Raw genomic sequence first — 14,277 nt, 5'->3', positions numbered from 1 at the left:
CCTTTCTCTCAAGCCTTTTTCAGACGAGCAGTCTCTTACATTGCTGGGCCCATCCATCTATTTAATGTAAAGGCTTCTGGCCTTTCATACATTAGACTCCATTATGCAAATGTCTCAAAGATATATGTGTGCCAGCTGTGGTTCAGTGGGTACATCGTAGGGGTTATGGTTCATCCCCTTACCCCTCTATTCCACATATTGAAGTATATGAACCCCGATTTCCCCTAATGGTTACCCAGTGCTTCTATGAGAAGACTCATTTGGGTTTAGCAGCAATACTCACAGGATATTTGGTTTCTGGTAAGGAAGAGAGAGCACTGGCACCTTTATACAAAAAAGGACATTAAGGAAACTTGGCCTCAGTTTTCTCACAGGCTGCAGCCGCACCACTGATGGATTTTACATTTATTTTTCACTTGAAGCTTTAATTAATGCCCCTGGTGAGCACTAGGGAAGCTCACAGCCAGTTCTCAATATATGGTCCTTTAATAAATGATCTCATCAATTTCATCATTTAATAGAGTGTTGCCTTATTTCTGCAGTCCAACTGCATACAAGTGTTTTGCTGTCCATAATGTAAGTAGCACATTTCAGACTGCTGGAGGTTATTGTTGTTATCAAAGTATTGTTTTTTCCTTTATTGGCCTGCCCCTGTGGTAATAATGAAACCACATTGTTTTCTTTGATCTGACATGTGAAACATTTCATCACATCCTTTGGTTATTTACATTATGCTATAGCTTATAGGCTAAACCAAACATGAGACCAGAATGCTAAACAGCAACCACATATACACGATGACGTGCATCCCCAACAGAAGCTCATAACACTGACAGGAAGGAACCATTGAAAGTAAGTAAGGAAAAAGTATGGATCAGGAAGGAACCATTGTGAAACTAATAAAGGTGATAGTCCAGTCCAAACATATTGAATCATAACCAATAGTCAATAGTCCACCGATAGTGGAGGCAGTTTATTGTACAGGAAACCAGCTCCACCCAGTCAGTCTTTCAATAAAGCATTCAGGCAGCCACAGCAGCGGGCCGACACTCATATGGCCAGTCGTAGAGGGCTGCTGGGATATTATTACTGCCCGTGCGTCCCTGAGGGCTGAGATGTGATTGATGTCAGCGGTGTTGGTAATAAATTGCAGAGGTCAATCCACTGTGGTGAAGAGGTCCACTCTTGGGAAGGCAACCTGATAGACAATACAGCTTTTAGATATTCCCTTCAGCACAAATTTCCATTTGTTCCTCAGGCCTCTGTTTATCAGACTGGGGATCATTAAGTTGTCCTCTCAAGAGAGCTCTGGTCCAAGGCAGCATGAGGGGATCACAGTAAGAACTCATTTGAGGAGCGATTTACAGCAAAGGCCAAGGTAAGAGAGTGTTTCCCCAGGGCGAGCGGAGTCACCAGAAAGGGAGGGGTGGGGAATGTGAGACATTGAACTCATCGCCAGCTCCAAAACCCATTAGACAGGCACACAAGCGCACGAGGGCACATGCACACGCCAGGTGGCAGGGTGCAGGGAGGGCTGGGAGAGGTGAGTGAGCAGATCACAGCAGCATGTAGTCTGACTAATAACTGCAAAACTCACCGAGGCAAACCAGGCAATCACAGCCATTTCTCAGCTCACTTCCTGCTGTTCCTACTTCAGTCATTCACTCCTTTCCCTACTTCTATCTCTCTCTGAATGGTTTAAACACAAGGCTCAAATAGTACCTTTTTCTTTTTTTCAAACCTTGCTTCTTATGTCACTGTATCTCTCTTTTGCCCAGAAGGACACACGCTATTAACAATGTAGCACTTTTAGGGTTAGAAAGGGGCGGAACATTCCTGGTAAATCTCCGGTAAATCCATATTGGAAACTTTCCATGGGAAAAATAGGAATTATGGGAATGTATGGGAACTAACTGGGAATTGAGGGGTAATGTAATCGAATTGTATCACATCCAATCATAAATATAAACATTTTGTTTTGTCATAAGAAAACATCCATGCAAAATGATACAATTAAAAAACATGACATTTCAACAGATTTATTTGTAAGTAGAACAGAACAAGTTTTAATTATTTTATTGAACAATCATTTGTTTCATTGAAGAACAAAAACATGAATGTTGAGTTAAATATTACTTTTACTCATCTGTGCATGTGATGGAGGAATGCACAGTGCCTGTAGGCGGTGTGGTCTCAATAGCCTTGCAGTAAGCAGTGTGCTATGTGCATGTGATGGAGGAATGCACAGTGCCTGTAGGGGGTGTGGTCTCAATAGCCTTGCAGTAAGCAGTGTGCTATGTGCATGTGATTGAGGAATAGCATGGATATCAAGTGTACTTGAATGGCATCTGTTTGTTTTAGTCAAGATTATGCTAAAATATACTTTCCCCACTATATTTAAGTTCCCTATGAAGAGCCAACCTTCAATTTAGAAAATTCCCAGTTTATTCCCATGGAAAGTTTCCATCTTTGGAAATTCCCGGAATTTTGCAACCCTAAGCACTTTGCTGCTTTATGATGTAAAGAAGTTGTTTAAAGCACACACAAGCCTTACACATATGCTCCATGCTAAAGAGAACGGTCTCTGCTCTGCCCACTTCTATTATAGCGTCGCATGGGACAAATATGGGAAGGGAAGATAAATGAAGAACACTTTTTTCCCATCTTTAAAAGTATCTCTTCTACAGTACAGCTGCCAATACCAGCTGCCTCTAAGACTAAAGCAATATGCAAAGTGCTTTATAAAACACACACACACACACACACATATAAACACAAACCGAATACAGTGGTCCACTCATCCACATCATATTATCAGCTTCAACATAAGCCAGCACCACATATATCTTGACAGCTCCAGGCATGGCTATACGGGTGTGTGTGATTGAAACAATCAAATCAGTTCACAGTCATTTAATCTTTCAGCTCTAAGATCTTGCCCATAGCATTAATCCGTCTTTATATGCACACACGCACACAAACACGCACATCCAAACACAGACACACGGTTGACTGGGTGGTCTCTTATCACCCTCATTCCCCCAAAAAGTACATATAATACTTATCAGCCCTCAGACTGCTATGGATAGAGAAGTCATTATCTGGAAACATATCCTAATTGAAGGCTGCCTATCTTAATGCTTAGCCTAGCTTAGATATAGAATGAAAAGTGTGTGTGTGTGTGTGTGTGTGTGTGTGTCTGTGTGTGTGTGTGTGTGTGTGTGTGTGTATGTGTGTGTGAGAGAGCAAAAAAGAGTGAGAGAGGTCACGGCCTAAGGGTAAGAGGGCCATCAAAAGCACTTTTATCATGCAAAAATGTAATTTACCCTTCAGTTATATGTCCTCTTCATCGTGTGTGTGTGTGTGTGTGTGTGTGTGTGTGTGTGTGTGTGTGTGTGTGTGTGTGTGTGTGTGTGTGTGTGTGTGTGTGTGTGTGTGTGTGTGTGTGTGTGTGTGTGTGTGTGTTGTGTGTGTTGTGTGTGTGCCAGTCTGTGACTCCGGCAACCCAGTAGAGTGTGTCAGTCTAGTAGATGCTCAGTAGAACTCGATCAAGGAGCACAAATGACCTGAGAGCAGATGATTGAATCCTCCATCTGCCCTTAAAGAAGCCCCTTAACTGAGAGGCTGACCACAAACATAAAACCCCCACCATACACATTCACACACACACACACACACACACACACACACACACACACACACACACACACACACACAGGAGACCGGTGAATCTTTAAATCTGCTAAATGTAATTTCAATCCATATTTGTTGTCATATATACTCCATTTGTCAATAACCAAGTCAAGTGGCTGGTTTGTAAACTAAAGACAATTGAAGCAACATTGTTTATGTTGACACTGATTCATATTGTATGACTCCTTGTTAGATTACACATACCCCACTGGGAGTCAAAACCCAAATCTGCAGTTTAACACACATTTCTGACTCTTTCAGCTATCTGATTTGATTTGAGTCAAACACACCAAAATGCCTTTTCCTCTCCATTTCAAATAAAACAACACCTCCAGCTCAGCAGCTTACACAAGATAGCTCTACTTTAGTGTACAATGGTGGCAAGCCAAGGGAAACAACTGTCAATACAGACACACTAATAGTTAGCCAAAGACACACTTATTCCCAGCGATAAGTGAATCACACCAACAATAAAATACCAGTAAAACATTTTGACTTGCATTTAACAGGTGGAAAGAATGTGGATTCCCATAGGTTGTTCATCATGAGGCTCTGTTTCTGCTGGGTAAGTATGTCATTGTTTGCTAACAGCTTAGCATTAGGAACCCGATAAGCTGATATATTGTCAAAGCTCTTTACTGTGAGGTTTGTTTTGGGGTCTTCTTCTCAATAGTGGTCCTAAATGGCTTAATACAGAATTAAGCTACTTTAGGCTTCCATCAAATAAATGGCACAGCTGTTTTTTATTTTCCGTAAATGCTGGTCTACTAAGTACATGTTTAATAGCGCTAAAGCTCTACTTTTACAGCTCAATCTGAAGCACAAAGCCATACCAACTATCCCTGCGCTGATTTGAGCTGACAATTCCCAGTAGTTAAGTGAGTACCAATTCATTTGATCTTAATTCCTAATGTGTATTTATATGTCAGCGGGTCAAATCCTCTTACACAACTGCCAGTAAACAATATTTAAAAGTGGGAAAAAATACTGCCAATGGAGAGATACATGTTGGGTCATTATGAAGACATTGATGTTGTGTCTGAGAAGGCGAAGAAGATGCTGCAACAGCTGTTCACAGTACTGGAAATGTGCCTATTCTTAATAACATTGCCAGATATAAAACAACATAGATATGTTGCCTGTTGTAGTGAATACATGAGTGGATCAGAGTTTATGGAATCTTAGTACGTGCATCTATGGAGAAACATGGGATAGTTTGATCTTTGTGTGTCATTTGTATCTTATGCGAAATCTTTTATGTGAAGAACTGTAGGATTTAAGTGAAGTGTTGTTTGAGGGGCAAAGAAGTGATCAAAAAATTGGCAGCACTTGTCTATGTGTATTGGTGGTAGTTGGTCTCACAAAAGTCGTTATAATCCTTAAAGATTTCTACAACTTTATTAAAAAAAAAAAAAGCTCTTGTTCAGTTAAATTGGTGTGTATCCATCATCTGCAAACCACCGAATCCTAGTGCATTTGAATGAAGGCAGCCCTAATGACTGGGCAAACTATCTGATGTTCTAAGTGTCTTACAGTGTTTAGAAGTTGTGAGTATGCCTTTTGTCCCACTTCAAGTGAACGACAGATAAGTGTATCTTAGGAAGTGAAATAAAGTAGTTGGCAACGGGGCACTAAAGAAATAATGAACGTTCGGTGAAAGTTTTTAAATCATTGCTGACATAATAAACTCTCTGACTGCAAACTAGTTTAAAATGCATTAGGCCTGCTCATTCACAATCTGCTCACTCTCTCTCAGTGGTGGCAGTAGCAGTCAAAGCGACTGACCTCTGCCCAGCAGGCCAAAAAAAATGGCCTATAGACTGCATTCAATCTGCTTCCCTCCCTTCTCTCAATGCATGGCAGAGCGCGGAGGGCCCAAAGTGAGTGTGAGTATCACGCACAGTAGGAGGTGGTGTGATGGGCGAAGAGAGTATAATTTTGTAAACGTGCACAGGAGCGTGTGTTCCTATGACTCAGCGTGGAGGATAATTGGTCGAGGCTGAGCGGTGAAACGGCCATTCAGTTTTGCGGCACCATTGACATTGAGAAGATTTAGTTATTACTCATCTCAGCCTTACCTCCTCTGAGCTCTTTTATGCCTCCGTTTTTGTTCCTCTCATGAGAATTGAGACTGCAAAACTTTTTATTCACAAACAGTTTGTGAATAAAAAGTTTAGTTTAAGTTTAAGAGGTATAAAGAAAGCGCAAAATGTAACCACTTTGGTTTTCGATTGCTGTTAGAAAATGCGCTCTACTTTAAAACGTCTATAAAAAGTACAGTTACAGGTAAAGCAGAGTAAGTTAAAAGTTAAACTAAAGCCTCAGAGCTTTACTGCTGTATCATGCCCCATGAAAAAACGTGTCCCTATAATTTTTATGTTTCTACCTTAATTGAAACGTAACTTGTTTTATGGGTTGAGCCGTTGAGCAGATTTCATGACCCATGAAACCACATTAAATTTCATTCTGTAATCACAAAAGTGCTTGGGTGTGACACTGGAGTGCTGAGAGCCATGATCAGAAGTTCACCATTTTGTCTGCGAGTAAAACTGCATCTGGGAGTGTGTACATGCGTCATGCATCAGCACAGGTAAGTGTGACAGTGTGCGTCAGGAAGTGAGAGCTCAGTCACTGAAGGAAGCAGCATCTGGGCGCCCCACTGCTCCTGAGAGCCCAGCGAGCGCTGCACGGGCCAGGCACCGGATGCTCCAGGGAGGCAGCCTGGGATGTGGTTCCGGCCCAGGGACAGCTCTTCTGTCCTGGACACAGATGCCAGACTAAACCCCCCCCTTCCTCCCCGTTTCATCTGCTTTAACAGATGTCTGGCAGCCATACCATCGCTTATGAAAAACTGAATTAGGTTACAAATGGCTTGTCTATCAAAGAGAAACAGGATCAGACTATGGTTATGTGTTACTTCCACGTGACTGAGCAGACTGCATAAGTTACCATACTGTGAAATATAATTATGAATTAAGAGCAATTATGACAACAGCTAATGATGGATATTGAATTGTGGCTAATCTTTACAAACAGAGAAAGAACGAGAGAGGCAAATGGGAGAATCACATGGGACAGTTAAAAATTCATTAGTGAGCAGCCACAGAAAAGCACAGATGGAGAGAAAGCAACAGAGAGACAAAGAGAGAAAGAAAGAGGGGCAGAAATATAAAGAAGAAATCCTCAAAGGAAAACATCTTTCCATTTCTGTCTCCGTCTATTTCTTTCTCTAACTTTGCTGCCGTCTCAGAGCGAGTGTGAAAGTCAGTGGCGCCCTTCCACAGGGATGTGCAGCTAACAAACCCCCCAGCAAACCTGAGAGCCCACTCCTCATGCATTCATTATCTATTGTGGTCCTTGAATAAAGAACATAGTACAAAACCAGGCATCTCTGCTCCTTTGTACATGGCTGATTGAAAGGCAGAGAACACAAATTAAAATGTTATTTATGATTCTTTGTTTGCCGTTTCCTCTCCAGCTCCTCAGTACGTGGTTTGTGTGTGCGTGTGCGTGTGCGTGTGCGTGTGCGTGTGCGTGTGTGTGTGAGAGAGAGAGGTTTTGAAGGGGGGGGGGTCAGGGATCTTGACTTCAGGGGAAATGAGAATGTAAGGCGTTCAATTAATTGAAGTGTTAATGTGATGTGACTCCAGTGTGGTACTTTCTGCTGTGTGTGCGTGCGTGCGTGTGTGTGTGTGTGTGTGTGTGTCTTTACCGCTTGCAAATGCTTGCCCTAAAGTGCTTTTGTTTGCTGTGAAAACCCATTAACAAAGTGAACACCTTTGCGATTTCACCCCAAAGTGGCGCTCACTGGAGAAAGAAATGAGCAAGAGGAACAGGAATGTATGTAAGAGAACATGTGATAATGATGATGTGAAATAATAATGGCAATGTGAATGTGAGCATAAAAAGAAGAGTGAACTCAAGCCTCTCTGTTCCATAATCAACATCTCATCTGAAACATGAGGATCCCTGAAGCTACACTACAGGCAGAGAGAGACAGAGAGAGAGAAGGGGGGAGATAAAAAGAGAGAGGTAGCAATGTTGAGAAAAACAGACAGGGTAGAGATGGAGAACCAAAGACAGGGATTGAGAAAACACAGAAAGGACACTGTTTGCACAGAGAAGCTAAGAGCTATAAGGAGGCTAGATGTGAATGAAGAAACAAAAGCAATTGGTTTAATCATTTAATAAATGATTGAACCAATTGCTTTTGTTTAATAAAAATAAATAATAAAATGTTTACACTTATAACAGATCACATAGTAATAGACTATGTTACTATGTGATCTGTTATAAGTGTAAACATTTTATTATTTGAGGTCTTGACTCCAAATCCAACTTTTCTAATCACTATTCAAACACTTCTGATCCAAACACAATCATACAGTACAAAAAATACACTCACTAAATCAGGTTCTATAAACTAGTATAGCAGACTAAATATAGCATTACTTCTATCTATCTTCTTATTCCATTTTATAGTGAAAGTGCGGTAATGAAAAATCTGGCTGCAAAAACAGAACAAAGTCAAACTCAAGCGGCAGTCTTTTTGCAGTCAGTGTAAGGGCAGTGAAAAGTGTGTATGTACGAGTGTGCGTGCTGTTGTTGTGTCTGCAGATGCTAATCCCAGTGGTGTGGACAGATTGTGAGTGTTTTAAAAGGATTACAGATTACAGATCAGTTGGCAGCTCGATCTGCACCTCTGGATGCTCTGCCCTGATCTCTCACAACCACTATTTGTGTGTGGGTGGGTGTGTAACGTGCTTTATTGCGTTTGTATGTGCTTTAGTTTGCCTGTTCTATTCAAGTAATCGTGATAGGTGGTAATGATATTTCTGAGCACATGCTGTGTCTTAGGGTTTTGTGCATGTGTTGTGTGATGTATGCTGATTTGCAGAGTATCACAAACACACGTCTTATTTCCCTTATAAAGGCCAGGAAATAGGGTATACATATATACACATATACTCCCAGTGGGCTGTAAAGATATTCTCAATGCCAATTATATCTGAGAGAATGTCACACACACATGCAGGATGTGGATCAATGGGAAGGGCAGCCAGCCAAGAGCAAGTCAATTCTCCCTCTTGCATTGCTCTGTAGCGGTGGAACCCTCTACTGAAAAAATACCAATAGTTAACATGCTACAACCTGTTTAAAATACTTGTTTCTGTTTTTGTATTACCGTTGACAGGTAGAAGTACATTTAAAAGGGAACAAGTGCTTCTGTAGCTCATACTGAAGAATATAACCCTGGTTTAAGTACGAGTCATAGCTGTGCACATCTCCAGTGAACTGGACTTAACTAACAGAGAGAAAAGGTAGGAAGGAGGAAAAGTGCTCAGTTGTTGTATAATTTGGGATACACCCATTATAATAACTGCATGTGTTTATATTGGACATAAATGATTTATCTGCTGATGAGGAGGACATCATTGTAAAGCTCTTTGTAAAAGTACACACTGCTGAGCAGGAAGTCAAACATGAATTGGATTTACAACCTCATGGGGGTTTTAGTGATTTGAAAAAAAGTGTAGCTGAATCATTCACATCTACCCAATGAAACGCTTTGGTAAAAAAACAGACAAGGATAAAATTGACCCAAAAATGATCCTTGGTCTGAAATAGTCCAAAGGAAAATGAATGTGTTGTGAGTTGTGCTGCTTTTGTCAAAGAAAGAAAGAAACTGCACATAGCTGCTCATTGGTTTTACCACAGCTGATTCAAACTAAGAAATAGCTTCGGTGGAGTTGGGCAAGTACCCTGAACAGGCTACGTTTCTAGTGTATTGAATTATATCCAAGCAACAAGTGTCAAAATAAAGCAGGTAGCAATGTGAATGCTGATAATACATGTTTGCATTCTTTGGTTGTTACAAAACTGTAAGCCAATCATATGTTACATTAGTCCAGGCTGATAAAAACACACAAGTTGTTGCTGTTTGTAGTGTGTGGTCCAATAAAAGCTTAGAATGAGCAAGTTCGGGGTCAGGGCCACTATCTCAGGGTCTCTGCTATCAAAGCTACACTTCAATTTGCTCAATGGCAACCTTTACTATTTAAGTGCTATGATTCAAACTCACAGAACACAGTAGAACAAACAGTTTGAGCTTGACTTAATGTCTTTCAGGTGATTCTTTATATTTTACAGCTTGCAACTGTGTGCAAACCTTTTCACATGATGTCAGATGAGTTTACGTACCAATAAACTCTTCCATAAAAGAAGGCCTTCCAGATACTAGAGGTTAGGTTACAAATTCAGAGTTACAAACTATTAAAAGCTTTAGGAGTTAGTAAGCTCCAGGTCACAGTGATTTACTGTTGTCAATACTGCAAAGCCTAAAACAACTCGGTGCTGTTAAAGATTCACATCAACATTAATTTCAACAGCTTTGTCGACTATTACAAAGCAAAGACACAAGACCTACTATACTGCATTGGAAAACATAAATTGTAAAAGGCAGACTGGGTTTGTGGAGTACCAGAATTGGCAAGAAAGGCAGGCTGAGACTGTTGACGGAGCAGATGGAGTTGAGAATTGAACGAGGGAGAAAGAGAGCCTTCAACAGGGTGTTTCTTTCAGAGTTTCCACACAATGCTCTGAGGCTCTGGGTTACTATGACGCCCTGCTGGGCCCATACAGGCAGAAGTAAGAGGTCTGTTTGGCAAGAGTGGAAAACCTATTCAAATCTTAAACCTGGGTTAAAGTAGCAGCACTACACCATTCCTTGTATTGAATTAAAAATGTTATGTACTCAAAATTCTAGTTGTACAGCTAGAAGTAAATATATTACAGTTGATGGACATATAGTCCCATTTTAAAACTGTAGAAAATCCATTCAAATCCACACACTACGGTTGCACCTGCTACACATACAGTAAAGCTGCTGCAGGTAGTGAGCAGACAGAGGATAAGGAGAGAGAGAGAGAGAGAGAGAGAGAGAGAGAGAGAGAGAGAGAGAGAGAGAGAGAGAGAGAGAGAGAGAGAGAGAGAGAGAGAGAGAGAGAGTCTGCAGAGCTTCATGATTAATGCGGCTTTTATCTGCAGCGGAGCCCCTCACAGCAAACTGACCGGGTCTCCCATTCAGCTCTGCTTCTCTTTCTCCATCAACCCAAACCCAGTGACTGAGTGCCAGCTACAGCGCGCGCGCGCGACACACACACACACACACACACACACACACACACACACACACACACACACACACACACACACACACACACACACACACACACACACACACACACACACACACACACACACAATTGAATACATCTCTACGCTCACACTTCAACACCCGTGTAACCTCCACAGTACCCCGTTTCACTTCACTCCCACTGCGAGCCAACCCTCCAAAGTGGACTAAACCGCACACACCGGGAGCATTAAATCACACACTGCGGGGGTAGCAAGCCTCGCGGGAAGGAACATGAAATAAAGTCACAAAAAGATGCTCGTACACTTGCAAACAAATCTAATTAAGCAAGCAGTAGGCTAAGTGCACGTAGGGTCTCAAAACACAGCTTATTAAAACTAATTTAAGTTAAAGAATAAAACGGTTACTATAAAGTCACCACCGAAGACAAGCACAAGGAAAACACGCTTTACCAAACTAAGAGAAGCACATTGAGGTGCACGTTAAACAGTACATTTATATAGAAAACATGAATAATCTGGAGCTGAGTGTCCGATAAAAAGAGGGGGAGACAGCTGCCAAATGCAGAAAACCTCCCGCCTAACATCACACACAGAGACCCTGACCACTGTTTCAGTTATGGGGTCACTCCCCCCCACAACCGTCCAACACACACTCACACACACTCAGGCACATTAAAATCCCGATGCACCAGCAGCGATAGATAATTCATTGCAGATAGGAGCAGAGCACTCTGAATCCACAGGCTCTTCCCCAGGTCCACACACAGCAACTATCACACACCGATCTGAAAGTATTCTGCACACTTTTTAGGACGAAATGTGCCACATCCGTTTAAGGCTGTTTGCATTGGCGCACTTACCTTTGCACTACAGCGAAAAAGAGCACAGTTAGTTCCCATTTTGTGAAAAGGCTTTAGAATCCATTCATTCCCGTGTATCTCCTACTGGTTTATTCAGACATCCACAGTGTGTTTCAGCAGGGGCAGTAATCCAGTGTTCCATCCCGTAGAGAGCTCTTGCAAGCTTCGTTACATCTTTTTCAAACAATCCCCACCAAACTATGCCAGGCTTCTTTCAGCGCGGTTTTTGTTTTCCTCCTCGCTCCTCTGCCCCCTCTTCTTTCCTCTCCCTCTCTGAGGTTGCCTGGTTACCTCTTTCTGTAGGCTGGTTGAGACCGCCGGCCGGCAGCCAATCACAGGGCCGGGTTCAGCTTAACCCCTCCGCTGCTGAACTGTCCTGATTTCCAGCTTTCAAGGAGTGGGAGTGGAGTGGGGGTGAGGAGAAGAAAAGCACTGGGCGATGGTGGAGGATTTAGAAACTGTATATTAACAAAATTATAATGAGCAAGAAAAGATGAAAGGAGAAGGAAATAAAGGAGGGGGTGATGGGGGGGATTTGGGTTTTAAATTAAAAGTTGTGCAAGAAACGTCATCACACTTGTGCTTCACTGTTTGGTAGGAAAGTGTTTGTTGGATTTTAAAGACTGTTAAAGGACTGCCACGTTCACAGTTATCCCACACTCACTCTTTTTCCACACACACACACAGTAATTATGACATCAAAAAAATAGTCTATGAGTCATGAATGCACAGAAGCATGATGCTACAGCCTTCACCCAGTCATTCAGCACAACTATTGATTGGTTAACCACCCGCACTTAAGTCATGCAGACTTAAATGGGTGATTCATTGACTTGGCAAACTCACCACTTACTTTGAGAGTGGGAGCACACTTACTGTAAATGTGGATTCATGAAAAAAGCGAAAAAGACAGAAAATCCAACTTCATTTGTTTTAATTTTTCAAGTCTGAGACTGACAAAAGAAAACTAAGATAAAACAGGATGATGCAACTATATGCTGACTTCAATTAACCATAGCATTTTGCCTTTTCATGTTTCTCCTCCATTCTTCCTTGAGCCTTAACCTTGTGCAGCATTCCCTCTTTAAAGGAGACCTATCATGCAAAATGCACTTTTGTACGTCTTACATGAATGGGTGTCCCCGGTGTTCCTGGGAACTCACCAAGTGTCAGAAAACACAACCCTCTCTATTTTCCTCCATACCCAAATCTCTAAAATAAAAGGGGCTGCAACGGATCTGATAAAAACTGATCCAGATTTGAACACTGTCCTGACTTCAGGACGGTGGCGCTACGGCTATTGGGCCAACTCTCCACCTATCAGGGGAATGTGGGGTTGGGCCACGGCCAGCCATTGCCGCTCGAAAGCGCTGGAGACGCTGTAGTACATATGCCAGGCCTGTAAGTGGCGCTGTAGTCTGCCACAAAAGCGCGAAGAAGACTTCCCGCGCATGGTTGCCATGGTTGCCCTTCTGTTTATTCTCCGCTGTGGCTCTTTTTCTCCCTCCCCGAGGCAAGCGTTTGCTCCCGCTGCTGTAATTCAATGCAATCCCTCCCCGTCGAGGCAAGCACTGTAATTCTCTACGGTTAGTCCACCAGTAGATGACAAACACCCACCTCTCTGCCTCTTCCAAGGAACGAGGGGACCGTGCGGCAGAGTTTCAGTTGGGTTTTCTTTCGCCGGTCAAGATGTCCGTTAAAGTTGAAATCTTCCGGACAAAATTAGAAAAGTGCCGGTCAAAGGTCTTCTTTGTTATTTATTGAGCTTTAAAACAAATGGAGATCTATTGTTCTCCCCCTCTTCTGACTTGATCAGAGCACGCTCCCCTCTCCTGCAGGGGGGCGTGGTCAGCTGCAGCTCACAGAATCAGCCCCCTGCAAAAACAGGACTGGAGAACAGCAAATAGAGCGAAATGAGGCATGGCTAAAATGCATGATCTGTTTGGTATTTTGAAAACAGAAACGTATAAATATACCTTATATAGGTATGGCCCTACAATATATCATTTAAATATAGCATGATAGGTGTCCTTTAATGCACACCCCCTTTCACTTTTCTGCACCTGCACCTCCTCCTTTCCTTTTCTCCTCCACTTCCTCAGATCCTCCTCCTCTCCAGGTGCGGCGTGCTGCTGTCAGGGGTTTGGGAGCCTCACAGTGGACATAATTCCTCTGATCTCTGCAAAGACTGGAAGACGCTCAGCAGCCTTCCATCTAAACCTTTATTTCCACATTCGACAAAGATCTAAGTTTGGTTTCAAAGTTGGTAGAGACCAAACTGTAGGGTAAGCTGTGTCAAGGAGCCAGGTAAGTCAGAGGTTATCAAATACTTTGCAAACAATGTAATGTAACCTGGCCCATCTGCTGATGCAATACAACACATAACACTGCATTGCCAATACAATGTTAAAACACATATTCCTTGGACATTACAATAGATATCATCAAATTCTGCTTTTCTGGATTGTATTACATCACCGTACCAGTACTTGAAGCAACATGACGCAACAAAACAATACTATGAATCCACTAGACATTTCCTCCATCATTATTGGTCAGATTTGCT

At 42.2% G+C, this 14,277-nt stretch overlaps 1 protein-coding gene across 10 annotated transcripts in view; it reads right to left on the bottom strand.

Moving 5' to 3' along the window:
* The window catches only part of dab1a (DAB adaptor protein 1a), a 209,919-nt gene that overhangs the window by 59,559 nt on the left and 136,083 nt on the right, over positions 1-14,277 (bottom strand). For 9 of the 10 annotated variants that reach the window (XM_034229818.1, XM_034229816.1, XM_034229820.1 and 6 more), the window contains exon 1: positions 11,712-12,004. The exons of the other annotated variant lie outside the window; for it this stretch is intronic. The gene's annotated coding sequence lies outside the window, so the exon portion shown is untranslated. Of the gene's footprint in view, positions 1-11,711; positions 12,005-14,277 lie in introns of those variants that run through there. 10 annotated transcript variants of the gene reach the window in all.

This window comes from Gymnodraco acuticeps, unplaced genomic scaffold (genome assembly GCF_902827175.1).
Source record: "Gymnodraco acuticeps unplaced genomic scaffold, fGymAcu1.1, whole genome shotgun sequence".
In the NCBI taxonomy this organism is placed as follows: domain Eukaryota; kingdom Metazoa; phylum Chordata; class Actinopteri; order Perciformes; family Bathydraconidae; genus Gymnodraco; species Gymnodraco acuticeps.
Note: the sequence above shows the minus strand (reverse complement) of the source record. Positions and strands in the feature narration are given on the sequence as shown.